This window comes from Vipera ursinii (assembly GCF_947247035.1).
Source record: "Vipera ursinii genome assembly, chromosome: 3".
NCBI classification, from domain to species: domain Eukaryota; kingdom Metazoa; phylum Chordata; class Lepidosauria; order Squamata; family Viperidae; genus Vipera; species Vipera ursinii.
In genome coordinates this window covers 160,053,470-160,074,239 of record NC_139516.1, presented here as the reverse complement: position 1 = coordinate 160,074,239, position 20,770 = coordinate 160,053,470, and positions in this window count along the sequence as shown.

Genomic DNA, 20,770 nt, shown 5'->3' with positions numbered 1-20,770 from the left:
CCTCCTCTCAGCTTCCATACATGACAACAATAATTGAATCCTACTGTGATCTGATTGGCTTATTGCCAAAACAAGATGACGAGCCTCCTGCCCACTGTCCCACCCACCAGAGACGCCCTGGATCTCCCCCAACCCTGCCTGGCCCCCACAGGCATCCCTCCTCAGGAGCAAGATTGAGGTGGCCACACCCACCCATGCTGCCATGACTACCATAGCCACGCCCACTCAGTGGGGCATGCCCACCCGGCACCCAGCAATGCATAAGTGGGTTTTGGGTTGCAGTTTGGGCACTCGGTCTCTAAAAGGTTCGCCACCACTGGTATAGAGTTTCCTGCCTGAGCAGGGGTTGGATTAGATGACATCCAAGGTCCCTTTCAACATTATTATTATTATTATTATTATTATTATTATTATTATTATTATTATTATTATTATTATTATTTGCCCTAGTAAGGACTTCTTTCTTTTTATTGATTGGATATTGGTTGCACCAGCCAATGTTCCTTTTGTCCTTCACAGAAGCAGGAATGGAGCAAGGCAACGCTATTTTAAAATACTGTATATATTTTTGGCAACAAGAAATTATGAGATCAAGAGTACTAACTATGCTTGGCAAGCATTTGGAGGCATCTTTATGATGAAGGGAGAGTAGCAAGATTCTGTTTGGTAAATTAAAGAGATGCAAATAATATGTTCTAAAATCTAATCAGAGAAAGACCTGAAAGTCATGAAACATGGGACAATGCTAAGTTGGCATAGCATACTTCTTCCAAGAGAGGTTGAAGAGATATATGCTGGATGTTAAAGAGGGCTGCCCAACATTTCAATCAAGATGAGAGCCTAAAGGAATCTGCCTCACAAGACAGTCTCCTACAGTTAGTTTTTCATCACTGTAGATCTTATTGTACAGTAAGTAGTTTTATAAAGCTGTGGCCCTAATTTACCAAAGTCCTTCATTCTTCAGATAAGTTCAAAGGAATAGTTCATGTCACATAGCTAAACAAATGTGAGGGATGCTAAGAACCAATCTGGTGTAATGTTTAGAGTTCTGATTGGGATCAATAAGTTTATGTGATTCTGGGTTGGTCCTCTTTCCTCTTGATTCATGGGTTTTAGTCATGGGAGCTCACTAAGTGACTTTAGGTCAGTATTATCACAACCTACTCTACATCTCAAAGGTATTGTGAGAATAAAATATAAGGACCAAGTACTATATATGCTTGAGTTCCTGAAGAAAAAAATGGAATATAAATCAGACTAATAATGATGACAGTGATCTAAATGCAATCTTAACAGATAAATTCTTCAAATCAAATTGAATACTAGCAAAAGCCAATTAAAACTCAAAAGTATTGTTCTAATCTAAGGGACAAGATAGAAGTTTTGAAGTTAAGAATACAATCTGAAATCAAAGCTTTGGTCTAAATAATTCAGTTCTGTCTGCTCTAATTGAAATAGCTGTCCAGGATGGCAGAAAGACATTCTGACCAGCCCAACTTGTAAATGCCATGAATCTGGAATTGTTTTGCCATATTTCATGCTTTCTAAATTTTTTCAACATAAACCAAGACACATTTGCCTTAGTTAATATTTGGGTAGGGAACCATCAAGAAATGTAAGGATATATTGGGAAGCTGAAATCTATCTATAAGAAGGGATTGGCAAAGCACTTCCATGATGTCACCATAAATTTTCTGCATGAATTAGGACATGGTCTTGACTGCAAGACAACTTTATCTTAGGTACAAGCAGTGCTTTTTTTGTAAAAGAAAAAGGTACCGGAACTCACACATGTCATACAACCCGCCTTGCCTACCCTACAAGGTTCCATCCAAAAAAGGTGCCGGAACTCCGTTCTGAGCGTTCTATGAGAAAAAAAAGCCCTGGGTACAAGATATGTAGGTACTCATGATCACAGCTTGTTAAAAGTTATTCTTCTAATTAAGAAGGTTGTAGCTCCCAATTGACACAGTTTGGGGCATGCTGTTCCTTCATGTAAACTGTTTCAGTATTTTTCTGTGACAGCTTCATGTCAGAAAATCCCATAAGATTGCCCAATATGCTACTTCATATGATAGTCATTTATATTTGCTGTACTCTTTTCTAACAACAAAATCTATTTCTCTTACGATCGCAACACCAGTGGAAGGATCTAAGGCATTTAAAGAGCTCTTATAAACTAGCATCCTTTACTTTGATGTTTGAAGAGAAACCCTTTTAAATGTGGTGTCAGGAAGTATGGATTATATGCTGAACATGGACTGTAACAGCTGTGGCAGTAGAAACAAGAACCTTTTACAAGATTGAGCATAGAGCAGCAGGACATAAAAACAATTTATTTTAGCAGTGTTGAAATGATTGACCTTCTCAGGTGGATGCTTTTTAGGAGTCTCTTTGTAGTTTCAGGTTGTTTACAGTTCACACTTCTTAGCTATTGCCTTTTGGTGGTTTGCACTAGACTCTAAATAGAGCTAGAGAAGTTAGCTTACATGGTTCTTTCTTGAAGGATACCTACTGGAGAAGGACCATAGTTCCTGGGGAATTAGATGATGATGGTTTCTTGATACTTTATGCTTTGAGTAGTGTTTGGTTTATATTCTGAGTGATTAGAGGTCTTTTCATGCCAGAAAACCCCTAAAACCATTGTTCACTGATGCACTCATGAAGAAAAAGTCAAGTACAAACCCCACAGAATACTGTTTCCTGCTCACCGGAGCAGTATTATTTAACTGGATGTAAAATGACAAGCTAGGTTTCTATGCTTGAGCTAAAGATGTTTAGAGAAAAGCAGCTCTACACAAAACCCTTTAAAAACCTGCTTGTACATAATGATACACAGTGGAATTCCTACAATCTGAACATGGGGTGTACAATCTTTCAAGTTTTCTCTAGTCATTTATGTCTCAAAACCTAACACTATTTTACTGCCATTGGTATATTCTGATTTTTCCCAGTGGGAAATGATAACCAGGATGCTCAGGGTATCTCAAATCAGACATGATACATTAACTGATCCAAATATTTTAGAGACTGATTGAAGCTCCCTGAAGAGGCAAAGCCTCCAGGGTTTTCTGTGATGCTGCTTTTCAAAGCCTCCCACAGAAGAACAGAGAAGATCATTTCCATTGTTTTGCATACAGTTTTGGAAAGCTGCTTTAAGAAGAACGAAAATAAAAACCCACTGCTAGGGGAGATGCTAGCTGATGAACAGATGATAGCATGCTATTTGTTGGGGGAGGACAGGGGAGTGGAATAATCAATTTGGTGGAATTTATTTTAATTCCATCTTTTTTTCTCCAACTGGTCTTCCCTTATTTTCTTCCCTGAACAACTATTCTGTCAGATAGGATAAGGTAAGGTGGTGGTGTGGAGTTACTGGCTCAAAGTCATTCAGTGAACTGAATGATTGAGTAGAGGTTTGGACCTGGATTTCCTCAGTCCAAGTCTATCATCTTAACAGATATATTATACTAATTCTTCTGAAAAAAGTGGAATTTAAATAATTCCAGAGCACTTTTTTTGTTCAGAAGATGCTGAACTTTGTGTCACTGGTTAGGTTTGAAAGCTAAGCAGAAATGAGACTGCTTAATACTTGTATTGGATATCACCATAATATTTAGGCTATAGAATAGAATACTTTATTTGGCCATGTGTGATCAGGCACTCAAGAAATTTGTCTCCAGTGTAGAAGCTCTCAGTGTGCATGGAAAGCAACAGGGTAACAATAATCATAATAACATTATGGGAGTAATAAAGAAGACAAGAAGGATAATATTAAGCTACAACCAAATAACATGGATAAATGTACACAGACATTAGACAGTACTGTGAAAATTAGGTATTCAGCAGAGTGATATTTATGAGGGAAGAAACTGTCCCTATGTCTAGTTGTTTTGATATGCAATGCTCCATAGTGACGTCCTGAAGGAAGGAGTTGAAACCATTTATGTCCAATATCTGCAGATATTTCTCAACCCTCTTTCTGACCTGAATAATATATAAGTCTTCTATGGAAGGCAGGCTGGTGGCAGCTGTTCTTTCTGCAGTTCTAACTATCTGTTGGGGTATGTATCTGTCCTGTTTGATAGCTGTGCCAAACCAGACAGTTATAGAAGTATAAACGATAGATTCAATCATTCCTGTGTAAAACTGGGGAAGCTGCTGAGTCAATCTGAACTTCCTCAGTTGGCTCAGGAAGAACATTCTTTGTTGGGCTTTTTAAATGATGGTTCTAATGTTAGGTGTCCATTTCAAATCCTGGGAGATTATAGAACCCAAAAACTGAAAAACTCTACTGCTAATACTGTGCTGTTGAATATAGTAGGGGATGGTAGAATAGAAGGACTACTCCTAAAATCCACTTTCATCTCTACAGTTTTAAGCATGTTCAGGTCCAGATTGTTTTGGCTGTACCACAGGGATAGTTGTTCAACCTCCCATTTATATGCAGACTCATCAGCATCTCGAATTAGACCAATGACTGTTGTATCATCTGAAAACTTCAGTACTTTAAAGAGGGTTTCTCTAGAGATACAATTTTTGGTATATAGAGAGAACACACTGCCCTAGGGGGAGCCTGTGCCAATTGCTCGGATATTAATGTAATTTTCCCTAGCTTCATCTGTTGCTTCTTATCTGTCAAAAAGTTTATAATCCACCTACAAGAATGGACAGGCACAGCTAGCTGAATCAGTTTAGATTGAAGAATTTCTGGAATGATGGTATTGAATGCCAACCTGAAGTCTACAAAAAGGACCATCCATAGGTCCCTGGGGATTCAAGATTTTGCAAGATGTAGAAAGATTAATTTAAGGCATATAGGCTAGCTACTTCTCTAGTATTATCAAGAAAAAAATAGGCATGTCTGTGAAGTCACAAGTCAAGGATGATTCAAAGAAGACCTTAACCTCTAGCTTATTGGGGAAGAAATTTTTCAGCAAATTGGAAAATATATTCTGGTGCTGCCAAAGAATGTTGCCTCCATTTAAGGAACATAGTAAAACAATGGATTCCTTCCTTCCTTCCTTCCTTCCTTCCTTCCTTCCTTCCTTCCTTCCTTCCTTCCTTCCTTCCTTCCTTCTTTCCTTCCTTCCTTCCTTCCTTTCTTCCTTCCTTCCTTCCTTCCTTCCTTTCTTCCTTCCTTCCTTCCTTCCTTCCTTTCTTCCTTCTTGGAAGACACTGGAAGAACTTATGCCTAAATTCTCTGATCCCTATATGAAAGGAAGGATACTACAATATAATGTTTCTAGAATAATATAATTGTATAAATATGTTGATTTGGATAGTTTCTATAAGTCCATTCTATTAAAATCAACTATAGTAAGGATGGTCTAGTGTCATTTTGATGCTAGTTTATTCTTTGAATTACATATACCAACAAAATGACTACTTAGATTTAAGATTTCCCTCGATAAATTCATGAACCAATTCCGAGATGCCTTTAATAAAATCCTTTTGAGTTTGTAAAAAAAATGAGTCATTTTTATACATTAAAAAGAGTGGCCATCAGGATCTGTAAGGACCTCCCTGAGTCATTATGAGGTGTCACATGAGGAAGAGGTTCTTAGAAAATATTGTCTAGTAGAAATCACTTGTCATTAAAGGTTCACCCTAGAAGATGATGTGATTGCTGTATGCTTTCTGGTGAGGATAACAAAGCAGGGAATTACAGCAATCAGGTAATTGGTAATTGCCATGGACAGTACAATGGTCAACATTGTTGTTAAAGCTGAAGAAAAGAATGAAATCTGGACTACAGTTTCTTGCGTAAGCTTCATTTCCATGCAACGTTGTATGGAAGACAAGTAGATTAAGCTGTTCTACAGAAGAGCTCATAGTCTCATATATAATATCAATATATTTCCTTTGCTTGATTTCATAGTCTTTTTAGTCATTTATAGAAGAACAAGAAATGTTTGTAAATTTTACATGGTTCAGGATTCATAGGACGCTGAGCTTGTCGATCAGAAGGTCGGCAGTTTGGCAGGTCGAATCCCGAGTGCCGTGTAACAGAGTGAGTGCCTGTTACTCGTCCCAGCTTCTGCCAACCTAGCAGTTCGAAAGCATGTAAAAATGCAAGTAGAAAAATAGGGACCACTACGGTGGGAAGGTAACAGTGTTCCATGCGCCTTTGGCGTCTAGTCATGACCATGGAGACATCCTTGGACAAGTGCTGGCTCTTTGGCTTTGAAACGGAGATGAGCACTGGCCCCTAGAGTCAGAAACGACTAGCATGCATGTGCGGGGGAACCTTTACCTATACCTTTTTATTATGATTGTGGCTGCTGAAAGATGTGACTCTAAAGAAAGGAAGATGTCCCAGTCACTGCCGAACCTGATATTTCTTTTTAACCCAGTGCTTTTCTTTTCATTTTCTTTTTAATGAATATAAATTTCTTATCTGTCTCACGAGAATGCTATGAGGATCATATATTAGGAGAACACACTGAAGATGAAATTTGCTCTATAAGTGTTATATATTATATATCTTCTTTTTGACTCTTTTTGATTCAGATATATGATCCTCATAGCATACTCTCTTTTCCTCCTGCCTTAATGCTTATGAAGATAATTAGCTACTTGTGGCACATCTCTTGTTTGGTGGTTCCAAACATCCATTTCCTGTATATTTCTCTTTTAATACTAATCTCAGATGAAGGTTCCCATATATCCATAACAACTTCCTATGTTACTTAGTACTATATTTTTTGTTCTCATTTCACAAGGTGTATTTGTAGTCTGATAATGTTATTTTTAAATAATTCCCAATCTACCCTGTATATCATTTGGCTTAAAGATTTCTCTCTTTGATATCTCACCTAATAGTTCTCTCAGCTTGTTGAAATTGGCTTTTCTTAAATCTAGTATTTATGTTCAACTGAGGTAGTCCTCAGTTAACAATGGTAATTGAAGGGTAATTCCATCACTAAGCAATGTGATTGTATAATCTGCCAATCACATGATTGTAATTTAACAAATGATTATAAATAATTCCAAAATAATTAAGGAAAATATGATGCATTAAGAAAATTACAAAGTAAACATAAAGGGACACCAAAAAGTTACATATAAAGTCTTGCATTTTTTAACATGTTTTTATTCTCTACATACCTGGCAATCAATTTGCAGAGAATATTTTATTTTCCCTAATTTCAAATATTTTACATTTCTTCATTGCATGAAGAATAAATGCAATGTATTCATTGCGTGAATTCAATTCATGTTTTAATACATGCTTTTCTTCATTGTCAAAACCAGAACTCATGGAAATCACAGTCATTGGTTAGATTGCTGAGAAATGCACTTTTAATTAACAGATTTAAAAGAAAAACTATTTATGCCTTAAGATTAAAATGAATCAACATTGCATTAGCAGAATAATGGGATTCAACCTGCTTGATATTTGAGCCTTGGTCGCAACACAACTTTAAAGGGAAACACTAAATATTTCATCAGTGTTATATTACAGAAATAACAGGACTGTGTTAACTTAAATGAGTCCCAATTAAAACACCTTGAATCTTCTTTCATCAGGGACAAAAATCAAGTGCCTAGTACAGATATTTTTAACTGTTCTGAGCCATTTTGGGACACCACTTAAGTGGAGTATATCAACCCATTCAATGTGTGGTTATCCATAGGCATTTTAAAAAACTTTGGTTTTGTGAAACAGAAGAAGGCACCACTTATCATTACTATTCTATCTTTATTCTTTAAATAACCCATACAGGGAAATTATTGGACCACAACTTTCATCGCTAGCAAAAAACATGACTTTTGAGAACAAGAACCATTGGCAATTTTCATTGCCGGGATACTTTTATGACTTGTCTAAACCCGTGAAAATAAGCCTTTTTTATGGCAGTAGCGGCATACACAACCTTACCTATAATGCCTAAGACTGACATTATCTATTATACACATTTTTATTGGTAAGGAAATTGTTTGTTTACAGTTATTTCCAGTTCAGCCTAATTACTTTTAGTCTTTGGTTGTTAAAGATGGCACAGTGACTTTATTTAAATGGTGTTATGCAATGACCACAAGTTTGGGAGGCCTGTTAGAAGCAACTGCCTCTGACACTTCTGTTGTTAATTGCAGAACAATTTATGAACCTTTTTCTCTCTTTATGCTCATCATAACAAGAGGTCTTGATTTGTAGGAAGGCACTTTTGTGAGAGGTTGAAACCATGAACAGACAAAGATTAAGGAGAAAGTAATAATCTTGAATGTTAACAGCTATATAAGACCTTCTGTGAGGAAGATGAGCAAGTGCTGACCAGCTTGAGGATAAGCCTTCATAATTTCTAGAGAAGATACTAGACTGTACAATGAGCAGAATACTGTAACTGGATGAGGAAAGAACTCTCTGAAAATATTGCAAGAAATATATATATAAGCAGGATTTTATTTGTGATAAAAATAAAATCACAAATATGGATAAAGAATATGAATTGTAGAATGAGTATATGGGAAAGTTTTTGTTTAAATGTCCTACCTAAATTTGCTGTTAATTAGTATGACTAAATAACAAAAGCATATATTTGAATACATCTCAGTGAAAACAATTGTAGTGGTTTTTCAGGTATTTCAAAGTTTTAGTGTCAAAGCAAATTGTTGTCTAAATTGTTTAAAATTGTGTGTGTGATATCCCAAAGGTGCTTTTCTAAATGCAGTTGGACTTTCTTGGTTGTTTTTTTCCTTGAAAACATTTCACTTCTCATGCATGAATCTTCTTCAGTTCTTTTGAAAAGCTTTTTTGGGATAACCATGTCCTGGATGATTGAGAATCTCCATAGACATGTGTGACAATTGTGCTATGTAACTGAACTGGAAATATTTTGAGGGTAGAGATGAAAATATACCAGATTGTTCTTTTTATTTGGCCCAGTATAATGTATTTCGAGGGACGCGGTGGCTCAGTGGGTTAGGACACTGAGCTTGTCGATCAGAAGGTCGGCAGTTTGGCAGGTCGAATCCCGAGTGCCGTGTAACAGAGTGAGTGCCTGTTACTCGTCCCAGCTTCTGCCAACCTAGCAGTTCGAAAGCATGTAAAAATGCAAGTAGAAAAATAGGGACCACTACGGTGGGAAGGTAACAGCGTTCCGTGTGCCTTTGGCGTCTAGTCATGCCGGCCACATGACCACGGAGATGTCCTCGGACAAACGCTGGCTCTTCGGCTTTGAAATGGAGATGAGCACCGGCCCCTAGAGTCGGAAACGACTAGCACTTTATATATATATAAAGGAACTTGGAGTCTTAGTGGATGATCACTTAAATATGAGCCATCAGTGTGCAGCAGCACCCAAAAAAGCTAATATAATCCTTGGTTGTATAAACAGAATCAAAATCACATGAAGTATTAGTATTGCTTTATAAAGCCTTAGTAAGGCTACGCATGGAATACTGCATCCAGTTTTGGTCACTACAACACAAAGAAGATGTTGAGACTTTGGAACAAGTGCAAAGAAGAAGAACTAAGCTAATTAAGGGCCTGGAAACAAAAACATATGAAGAATGGTTGCAAGAGTTGGGTATGGCCAGTCTAGAGAAAAGAAGGACTAAGGGTGACATGATAGCGGTATTCCAGTATTTGAGGGGCTGCCACAAAGAAGAGGGGGTCAGCTTATTTTCCAAAGCACCAGAAGGCAAGACAAGAAACAATGGATGGAAACTAATCAAGGAGAGAAGCAACCTGGAATTAAGGAGAAACTTTCTAAGAGTGAGAACAATTGACCAGTGGAACAGCTTGCCTTCAGAAGTTGTAGGTGCTTTTAAGAAAAGACTGGACAGCCACTTGTCTGAAATTGTATAGGGTCTCCTGCTTGAGCTGGGGGTTGGATTAGAAGACCTCTAAGGTCCCTTCAGGCTCTATTCTGATTATACCTGTATGTACGTATGCATAGCAGCAGCAGAACTCAATTGATATCAATTTTCTAGGCAATATTTATGCCAAAAATATTTCCATACAAAGAGAATTTTGTCTTTTTTATGACAGGTGTTTATGTTGCATCCTATTTTGTGTAAACCTGATATCTGCCTTACCTCAATATCCTGCTGAAAAATCTTGCAGAGCTGGTTTGACAACCCTAATTTGTTCTCGGAATAAAATCAGTTAGATAAAATTTATGCTTCTTCCCTGTCTACATTATAGTGGCATAAAAACCCACATTCAATAGTGAAAATGGAAAACAAATTACTTTACAAGGCAAACAAACCTTATTTCCTGAACAAGTCATTATTATATTTTCTAATAAATGTCCATTTAAGGAAAAACCACCTGTCATGAGATTTGGATTTGAGACCATGTTTTCTGGTTAGTAGTGTCTTACAATACATTTAACTTGTAGCAGTTAACATTTACATTTATTAAAAAATGGTCAAGGAAAAAAGTCAGAAAATGTTAGGAAATTATGAGCATAAATACTACTTCCTATCATTTAACACCCACCTTATTTTGATGGAAATGTTTTTCTTTAAAGCAATCTGCAAGGAAAGTCACAATCAAGAGAAAAGGGAAGAGGAGTTACATCAATATTCATTTACTAATTGTTATTGTTTTATACTCCACTGATTACTGCAGGTGAACATCTGAACATTTGATCAGAAATAGAAGATTCAGTTGTGTTGGTTACTATCGTGCAAAGACTCAAGGGCAAGGATTCCTGTGTGTTTCTCTGATTCAAAAGACAGAAATCTCAAGATATAGAGGCCAAGGATTCCTGTGTGTTTCTCCGATTCAAAAGACAGAAATCTCAAGATATAGAGGCCAAGGTATATCTTGATATTCCTTAATTCCTTATTTCCACTTAACACAGAGTAATTACAGAGTAATTAATGATCAGGGATGGGCTCAGATTGATTGGAAGTTATATAAAGGGTAGCTATTGAATAATGTTTAATACTTGGTTATGGATGAAGTGAGGGAGAGAATTAACCCTATCATTGGTTCATTGGGGGCACTCAGAGGGACAGGGGGTTGACTTATTCTCCAAAGCACCTGAGGATAGGACAAAAAATAATGGATGGAAACTTATCAAAGAGAGCTCCAACCCAGAATTAAGAGAAATTTCCTGACAGAACAATCAATCAGTGGAATGGCTTCCCTCCAGAAGTTATGGGTGCTCCATCACTGGAGGTTTATAAGAACAGATTGGACAGCCATTTTTCCAGAATGGTTTAAGGTCTCCTGCTCAAGCAGGAAGCTAGATTATTAGGAGACCTCCAAGGTTCTTCTAACTCTGTTATTCTGTATTTAAATATATCTTTACAGAAACAACCAAACTAGAAGAAAATCCTATGTTGGTGAGTGATGTGCATCAAAGATCAATGATTTCAAACTTGGAAGGAGTGTCTGGATACAGTAGATGCAGACTATAGTTCCTACGAGAAATATTTGTTGAACAGGCATGTTACATATTGTTTTGGATAAGAAGATTTAAGAATTTCATTTGGTTTGTATGTTTTTTTAATCAGAAGTTAATACAAACATTTTTTTTCATAAATGAAATGGAAAATTCCAATGGGAAGAAAGAAAACTGAAGAATCTATCTCTTTCTCCATCACTTATATATAGCCTGCTAGCCTTTTATTTACACTTTGTTTTCTGTAAATTGTGTACATTTATTCTATAACTATCTGGATTGCTTAACTTTCAAAATCAAGTAGATTTTCTTTCTAAAAGCTTAAGTAAACTTAAAACTAATAACTATACTCACTTCAGAATCATGGCACCTTAAGCACACCAGCAATATTTTACAACTTGGTAATGGTTCCATGAAATATATAGGAAAGCACAGCTATGCAAAATGAGTAAGAACCAATTTAGTATCAAGTAGAGTTTGCTCTCTTCATTTAAATGCAGATATAAAATATAAAAGGAAGGAAGGAGGGTTGGTAGGAAGGAAGGGAATAAAGATGATGAGGAAGAGGGAGACAAGGAGAAATATGGATAAACAGATATTTAATAATATATAATAATAAACAAAAGGACTTTTTCTTTCCAGCCATATACTGTATTAATGCCCATATGCAATATGCAAACATTTTTGCATAAAAGAACTCAATGAAATTTCTGAGGTAGTATGGCATGTAGAGACTTTTTTTATCAGTTTCTAGAATGAGATTGGAAATAATCCTCAGGGACAGTCATTGGAGTGCATATTTATGTGTACTACATCTTTTTAGAAAAAATGCTTTAAAATACAGGCATAGGAATAAATTTGACGAGGAAAGTACCAAGCACTGAATCAATAACACACACTTTTCATCGCTTATTATTTTTTAGAATGGGAGCAAGGAATATAAAGAACAAAAATGTGGGATGAATGATATAATTACAGTATACAGAAAGTGAATGTGACAGTGAAGAAAAATCAAGACTGCTGTTGAGCTAAAATAGGTGTCAGAGATACATAACTTCTATGAATGTCAAGCAAAGCTTATGTTAGACATTACACTGTATATTTAATACATATATTGTTAAAATATCCTGGCTATCTTTTTAAAAATGGATTTCCTTCTACTTTTAAAACACTGATGAAAGACAAGTACTAGTTGTATTCCATCAGAATGATAATTCAAAACGTTGGCATCATAGCAGTTCTGACCTGAATAAACTGTATTCTAAATAATTGAAAGCCTGCCATCTTGTCAGGATTCAGCAACATTTTATTTGCCTCGATCTAGGTCAGGGGTCTTCAAACCTGGCAACTTCAAGACTTGTGGACTTCAACTCTCAGAATTCCGCAGCCAAAAGAATTTAGAATTCAGGAGAATTCTGGGAATTGAAGTCCACAGTTGCCAAGTTTGGAGAATCCTGATCTAGTCAATTTTTTATGACAAAGGCTTCCTTCACTTGCCTGCTAATTGAAGTTACAACATGCAGAGGTGGTGCCTTTTGGAAGGGGCAACAAGCAACTGTTTGGGGGCCAGAATCTTATGAGGCCTGAATTTTTGCCCACTGTAAGACTGAATGAACAAGATTTCACAAGGCTATTATTTTTATGTCTTCCAAAGGTTTGGGAGGGAATATTCATGGGATTTCAAAAAGTTTTTTTAGTCTCTATGACTCCTCTCCCCAGCAATGAGAAAACCTATTTAGTAAAGAGCTTTTTAAAAGAAAATTAGTTTAACAAATTCAGGATTGACCAATTTACTGAGAACTGTTTGGTTCTGCACCCAAAATAAGTGTTGAAGAAAGGAAGCTGTACAGATTATTGTTCAAGTTAATGGCGAACTTGAAGTTACATTTTATGTTGAATTTGAATTTAGAACTTGTTTAGCTTTCATGTGATTTTATAATCCATCATTTCAAATAAGTGAAATAACATCCAAGATATTTCATCTTTGTGCCTTCCAAAAAGGCACATGACAGTTTCAGGGAATATATATATATATTATATATATATATATAATATATATATATATTACTGTGAAAATAGTATGAAGGATAAGAATTAATCCTTTCTCTCATATGGTGCTGGAGCTCCATTTAGAATCAGGCATTTCAGAAATGTTCTCAATCAGTATCTCTAGTCAAAATTCTATCAGCATCACATCTAAGGTGGGCTTCAAATAAGTATGTATTTATATTTGTCTATTAATGACCAGAGTATCATTTCAACTTTTATTCTAAATAATGTTGTAGAACACTTTCAAGAAAACTGGTACTAAATGACTGTGATTTTTTTTTAAATAAAAAGTTTTACTTAACTATTTTAGTTCCTGAGTATTCATTGAAATAGCCAAGTTGAAATAGCAAGTCCCTGTGAATGGTTTCATGAGGCAAATACTGAAGACCTATTAATTGTAGGACACCATACAAAATTCTATATTTACAGAAGAATTTAAGTGCAGTGCTTCTTTTTAAGTGGCCTTTTATAGCGCTGAAAGGTACAATTAGAAATGATAGCTTGGCAGGTATGAAACCAGCAGCAGTTTTCACAGTAACCTTCAGTTAAACCTTTTCCTCTCTTTTGTGGAGTAGATAACTGTTGCTATTTTTTACTGTTTTTTCCATCCTGAGGTCAAGAGATGTTCTTAATTGACAGAAAATGATAGAAAGCTGATGACACCAAAAGCAACTTCAAATCTGAAAGCTTTTGAAAGTACAAAGACTCACAAATACATATGCACACATCTAGAATGAACTCCTCAGGAATGTGGGGATTCTGTTGACATTTTATTAGCCCATTTCATGTTCTTATATTGTGATCTCATTCTCTCTCTCTTCCTTGTGTGTTAGGACTGAGACTTGCCAGTATTTATCAATATTCGTTCCTAGCTAGATTTCACAGAGTTTGAAGAAAAGAAGTTATTAGGTTCTTGTTTATTTTTCTTTCAATTTTGACTTTTTTTAAAAAAATGTGTATTGAATTTGAAATATATATTTATTCAGGGCACATGAACCTGAATAAAAAGTACATTTCTTTTCTGACTAATCACTTATTAGTTGTGCTGCTATCAAAAAAGACAGAACAGATAATTGTTGCCAAATTATATATAACCTCAGGGGACCAGCTAGAGTTCATGATGCACCACAAGGCATTATTTGACTGGACCTATTTAATTATAGAAAAAGGATAAATCACATAACTGATGTACTGAAAAACCACATTTTACATTCTTTAAAAATTAAATTGATAGACTCTATACTGCAGTCTTTCCTAACCAGATGCCCTTTCCCTGTGTTAGAAAGCTACATCTGATGAGGTAAAGGAAATTTGAAAACAATATATTTTAGAGTATTAGCTTAGGAAAGCTCTCATACTAACCTATTTGAGCAGTAAATGAAGTTTCTAACATGATATGAAACATGCTGTGTGTTTGTCAATTTTTGGATTAAAATTATTTAATTACTTCATGGGATGTTCAAATGTTTAAGTCCACGAATGTTTTTCTCTGCACTAAGAGCAATTCCAAATCATTTCTATTTGTTTAGAACTATGGCAACACTCTTTATTCTTATCTTTTTCTTATATTAGATTATAAGTAACTATAGTAGGGGGTGTTTTTGGTAGTGGGTGGGGTTAACTTGCCTTTTTCCACAAATGCTCATAAATGATACTGAAGAGCATAGCAAATCCAATTCTACATTTTTATCTGGTAAATCCAATTTATATTGTTGCTTGACATACCTAATAGGGATAAGCATTTCTAAAAGAAATGTAGACATTTTGTTTTACAGTCTATTGGAATGTGAAAATTGTTTCAATTCATAAAAGTAATTAATGTAGCAAAATGGAATGATATTAGATGAAGCAGAAAATTAGAAAGGGGGACCAACAGCTTGAGTCTTTTTCCTCAAAGTCATTAAGTGTCTTCAAGACCTGTTCTCTGTGTGGCTTTTTGTGCCTCAAATTATGAATTAGTTCGTTAAAATTCAGCATTCAGGAAGAACATTACGAAAGATCCCAAATTATTCCTTTCCCTCCTTTCTTATTGAGATGTGTTTTTGTATTGAGAGAAAAAAGAGATTTCTTTGCATTCAAGAAATAAGTAACAATATAAAGAGCAACATTTATTTAATATTTAATTTGAAATGACTTTGTTTCATCTATTCCTCTACTCATGATGTGCAGATATTTAAATTTAAATATGAAATGAGGAAGTCAAAGCTTGAAAGTCAAGAGATATAAAATGATCATTGACTCACATGAACCTTCTGGAAGTAGTCCTTGTCATGTTCTGAGCTTTTAGGCTAGCCCAGGGGTAGGCAACCTTGGCTCTTTTATGACTCATGGACTTCAACTCCCAGAATTCCTGAGTCAGCTATGCTATGCTGACTCAGCAATTCTGGGAGTTGAAGTCCATGAGTCATAAAAGAGCCGAGGTTGCCTACCCCTGGGCTAGCCACTAGTCTGTTAGATAAAGTGGACTTTTGGATGTTCCAAATGTTTTAGGTGTGTATATAAGTATGCATGTATGTATATATGTATGTAAAGAATCATGGAAATATTCTATTTACAAAATCTGAAAGATAATTTCAGTTAATGGCTGTCTCTTAGCATGGAGATCTGTAATTATCATTTTAAAACAAATTTATCTTGAGCTTCCCTTGTGACAATGGGACAGATTTAAAGAAAATGGTCCCCCTGTTTACATCCTGTGAATATCTAGAAATGTTTTATTCTTGGGGAATAAGTAACATCACTCAAAGAATAGGACTTTTCTCTGTATTACAAAAAAAGGTTTTCTTAGGTGAATAGATTTGCATGTTTTCACCAAAATATCCCCTTATCATATTTCTAAAGGTTAGAAGTTAACCTTTCATAGTTTATGTGTTTGTCTCTGGAAACAACACAAGCTTGATTGCAGCCTGCTTTGTGCTGTCACTCCAAGGCAAACATTTTAAGTTTTTTTATTCCTTTTGATGAGAGCTTTAAACAGGTTGGCAGAGCTATAGTGTGATCAAAAATGCAGTCATTTGTGGAATGACAATGCAGTTGCATACAATGTTCACATCACAGTGCTGGCTTTTATGAAGATTGCATATTACACCATATACCATCCCAGGAGGAAATCGTTCATCATTCCAAAGAAAGAAAACAATGGAAATTGCTTTGTTTGACTGCTAGCAGGAAAATATACCAAATTAAAGTTAAAATCCAGCATTAAAATGGCTGGTGGTTGATGGTTAACTTCACTCAAGCAGTTTTGTGAGTATTTTTTTTAAATGTAACAAAATCAGAAATGGCATTTTGTGATTAATCAGATACCAATGAAGATTAGAGTTTATATTCTGATATAGTATATCTCTTGAGTTTCTCGATGGCTTTTCAAAATTTGACGACCTTTAGAAAACAGGGAACAGGTGAGAAATCTTTTCTTAGAGAGCCAGATCTGGACTGCAAAAATATATGGATGACTACTGGATTGCATCTCTTTTTTTAAAAAAACAGCGTATACAAAAATTATACACTTTAATAAGTTATTCTTTTCTTCTTTTCTTTTTGTTGCTGAGTTGTCGGTACTAGGTCTAAAAATAACAGGTCTCTATTGTTGCCCATTTATTGGTTTGCTATCCTTCTTTGAACTAAATGAAAATGAATTAATCTGTTTCAGTGATCAAGACACAGATTTCACATTGCCAAAAAATGCTGGTTTCCATTTTGTAGTTGAGATAAAAGAGCCATCTGAGCCATCTACATTAGCTTAGAACCATCAAAACATTCCAGTTGGCTCTACTGAAGATCTGAAGAAGGTAATGAAAGCCATCAGCATGGACATTTTTCTTCGAGCATGCTCTGATCTTATTGTATCATTTGAGTTAAGGGTGCTAGGGTTAAGAAAATTAATGGATAGGCCTCCAAGAACAAATCTGTTCTTGCATCCATCATAAAAATTATTGCTATCACTGCCACTTAACTAAGCAAATCTTCAGCCTATTTTTCCTCATTATATAAATGTTATCCTTATGCCAGGAAGCCTGAATTCACTTCTTCACAAATGTCAACTAGATGAAGAAGATGGATTCTTGGGTGGCCACAGTCCAGTAGTAGGCCAAAGCCCAGGGGTTGGGGACCCCTGCCTTAGGGAAGACCAATTTTTTTGGCCATGAGTGCCATTGCACAATCTAATGATTTCCAAAATTGTGGGTTTTCTAAATACCATATAATGTTATTGACTTCATCCTGATGTATGGGGATCCAGTTTTGTGCAAACATCACATGAGAGATTATTATCTTATGAAACTACAAGTCACTCTATATTATTATTTCATTTTTGAGGCTGTAGGCTACTTCTAAGCATTTGATTGACATAAAATTAAAATGGATGCTTATCTCCCGCATAGTTTCATTCCTTAAAATCAAAGATACTGGCTATATTGATCCAAATATTTTCCTTAAAAAAATGCCTTTATATTTGCCCAGTGGATATTGAAGCAGGATATGTAATCATTGGAGATTCTAAGAAGGTTGTGAAGAAGTGCTGCCAAAATATAATAAATAATAATAAATAAACCTCATGTACTTCTATACTAAGCATTAAAACAACATGACTATTTTTCAGGCTGCATTCATTTTTATATATATATATATATATATATATATATATATATATATATATATATATATATATATATATATATATATATATATATATATATATATATATATATATATATATATATATATATATATATATATATATATATATATATATATATATATGTTTTCTGCTTCTATTTGTCTGCCGGGCAAATACACAGCTTTTCTTTGCAGTTCTGATAATTTGTAACATTTTTTTTAAAAGGAAAAAAACCCTGCTTACTTCTGAAACTTGAAATTTCTTGTTTTACTATTCCAGTCATAAATCCTAATTCTTTTTAATCACTTGGTTTTAACTCTGTGAGGAAAAATTAAAGGAGAAAAGATTGTGGAAATGATCACCATTTATTAGTGACAAGTTTTTCCCTTTCAGTTGTATGTTTATCAGCCGTGCTAATTGTAAATTTCAGGCAGTGGTGTTTAAAATTGATTGGCTGGAACCAGGATTAAAAGAGTAAATTATTGAGTGCCGATCTAATCCTGGAAATCAGATTGACTTGAATTCTGGACTAGAGTAACTGATCACATGCAGAAGTGGGTGAGACCAGAGTCAATAATGGGTGAGGTCGTGTCTTTTCTCTCTTACTGTTCTACCTTTGCCTCTTTTCTCTCTTTTCTGTTCAGTCTGAATGGCTGATTCTGCATATTTTGCTGCCTGAGAAAAAGTGATGCCCTCTCATTCCAAATGCACAAATGATTGCACGAGCTGTGGAACCCTTATCTAACTTTGGCCGTGTGGGAGACAATTCTCCAAGGAATGTGAAAGGAGTAACTAGCTTTGGGGCTACAATATATGTTATTAAATTGAATGACTTACTACACAAAGAAATTATTTCTCACCATCATCATAAAAAGTATAAATAATTTTAGTATCCTATTACCTTTTCTTCTCTTCCCATATCCCATTTCTTATCCGCAAGAAAGATTAAGAGACGAGAAAATGCTCATTTGAGCCTTAATGCTAACTAGAGTCCATGAAGGATTATTTATGTTTATTTTATTTATTTTATTAGATTTATATACCGCCCTTTCCCGAAGGACTCAGGGCGGTTTTCAGGGTATTTAAAACAAGAAATACAAAAGTATTATCAATATGTCTATTTTAGTCTTACTCAAATAAACCAACTTTATATTCCTTCCTATACTTTCTAAAAAACTTGATCATTAGTCCTTTCAAATAATGCCATAGAACTTTATTTCTTTTCATTTTTATTGTTTCTTCATTCCCACAAAAGTTTTCAAAGCTTTTACAAGTCTATTTTGTAAGTCCAATATAAGAAAATTATCCAAGACACTCTCTTGGTTTGTTGCTTGTATATTTTATTCATTAAGATATAAACCAATTTCTTGTATATGTCCAATGTAAGGTGTTACCCTTGTAGCCTGTCATTTTTAAACCAACTTTCAGATCAGTCTTAGTCTTGTCCAGTAAAATGTGGTTTTTTCCCTATCATATTTTTAGACACAGTTTATTTATAGAGGCAGATGCTTTTAAATTAACTTCTGGATGATCAAAAATATCATTCAATATGTCAACTGTCAATTATTTTTGCTTCATTCTGTGAATAATTGTAAATATTCTTTCCCTTTAATTATAACCTTTATTTCCCTCTAGTATTTAGTTTATAAAACCTGATCTTATTTTGTTTCAAAACAGAAGATTTTTCCATGGGAGGGACTCTTTATAAATTCCAAAATCTTATTTCAAATTTATCTGGATCCTTATCTATTTATCACTTTATCATATTAAATTTTGTAATCACTCCTTTGCTGTTTACTCCAAAAGTAGAAAAAGAAAGTGGCTATGGAGATTCTCAATCATCCAGGTCATGGTTGTCCCAAAGGTACTTTACCAAAGGGCAACTGGATGTTTTTTGGGTTTTTTTCTTGAAAATGTTTCACTTGTTATCCAAGAAGCTTCTTCTGGATTCTAGTTCTAAAGTTCTTCAGAAGTGAAATATTTTCAAGGAAAAAAAACAACCACTAAGAAAGTCCAGTTGCCTTTTGGAGAAGCACCTTTGGGACAACATAAATTTTTTAAAAAATGTAAACTTGTATTTAAATTTCTTTTGTTAAAAATTGAAGGTATTTCACCCTATGCTATATTTCTTGATCCAAAGTTCCTAATATTGAAAAGCAGTTACTAAGCAACTTCTGAAAGTTATTAGAAAAGTTCATAGTTATTAGGAAATTTGTAAATGTAGTGTCCTTTCAAATATGCTAACTGGTTTCTAGCAAAATGGCTATTCCCTCATCTCCCATAGCATTAAACCTAGTGAAGACCACTTTCTTCTGGTCTCATATGAGGAATGGTTGTCTGGAGCACTTGTAGATGATCTCAAGTCTTTTCTTGTCCAGAGAGGAATTATTAAGGAGCTGGTCTATTCACCCACTCTTCATTCTGACACAATTGTTGGATCTCCTTTTTGCAGAACCATTTCTCCTCAGAAGACCAAATTTTAGATGCATATATATAGTGATTTTTTTCTATGATACAGTTTTGTGAAAGTTAAAATTTTATTTTAAACTTTTTGTACAATATGTCTTAAAAAGTTGAGTCTTCTGAGAGGAATATAGTTATTTTGGGGTAAGAAAAGAGGTTTTAGGTTGTGGATTTCCAGAAAAGGAGGTTCTTATCTTTCTTTGTTTATGTGTTGCTGATTGTTAAGAAAATGATTGAAAACCTGTAGCTTCTTGGGAATAAAACTTTCAGCAAATTG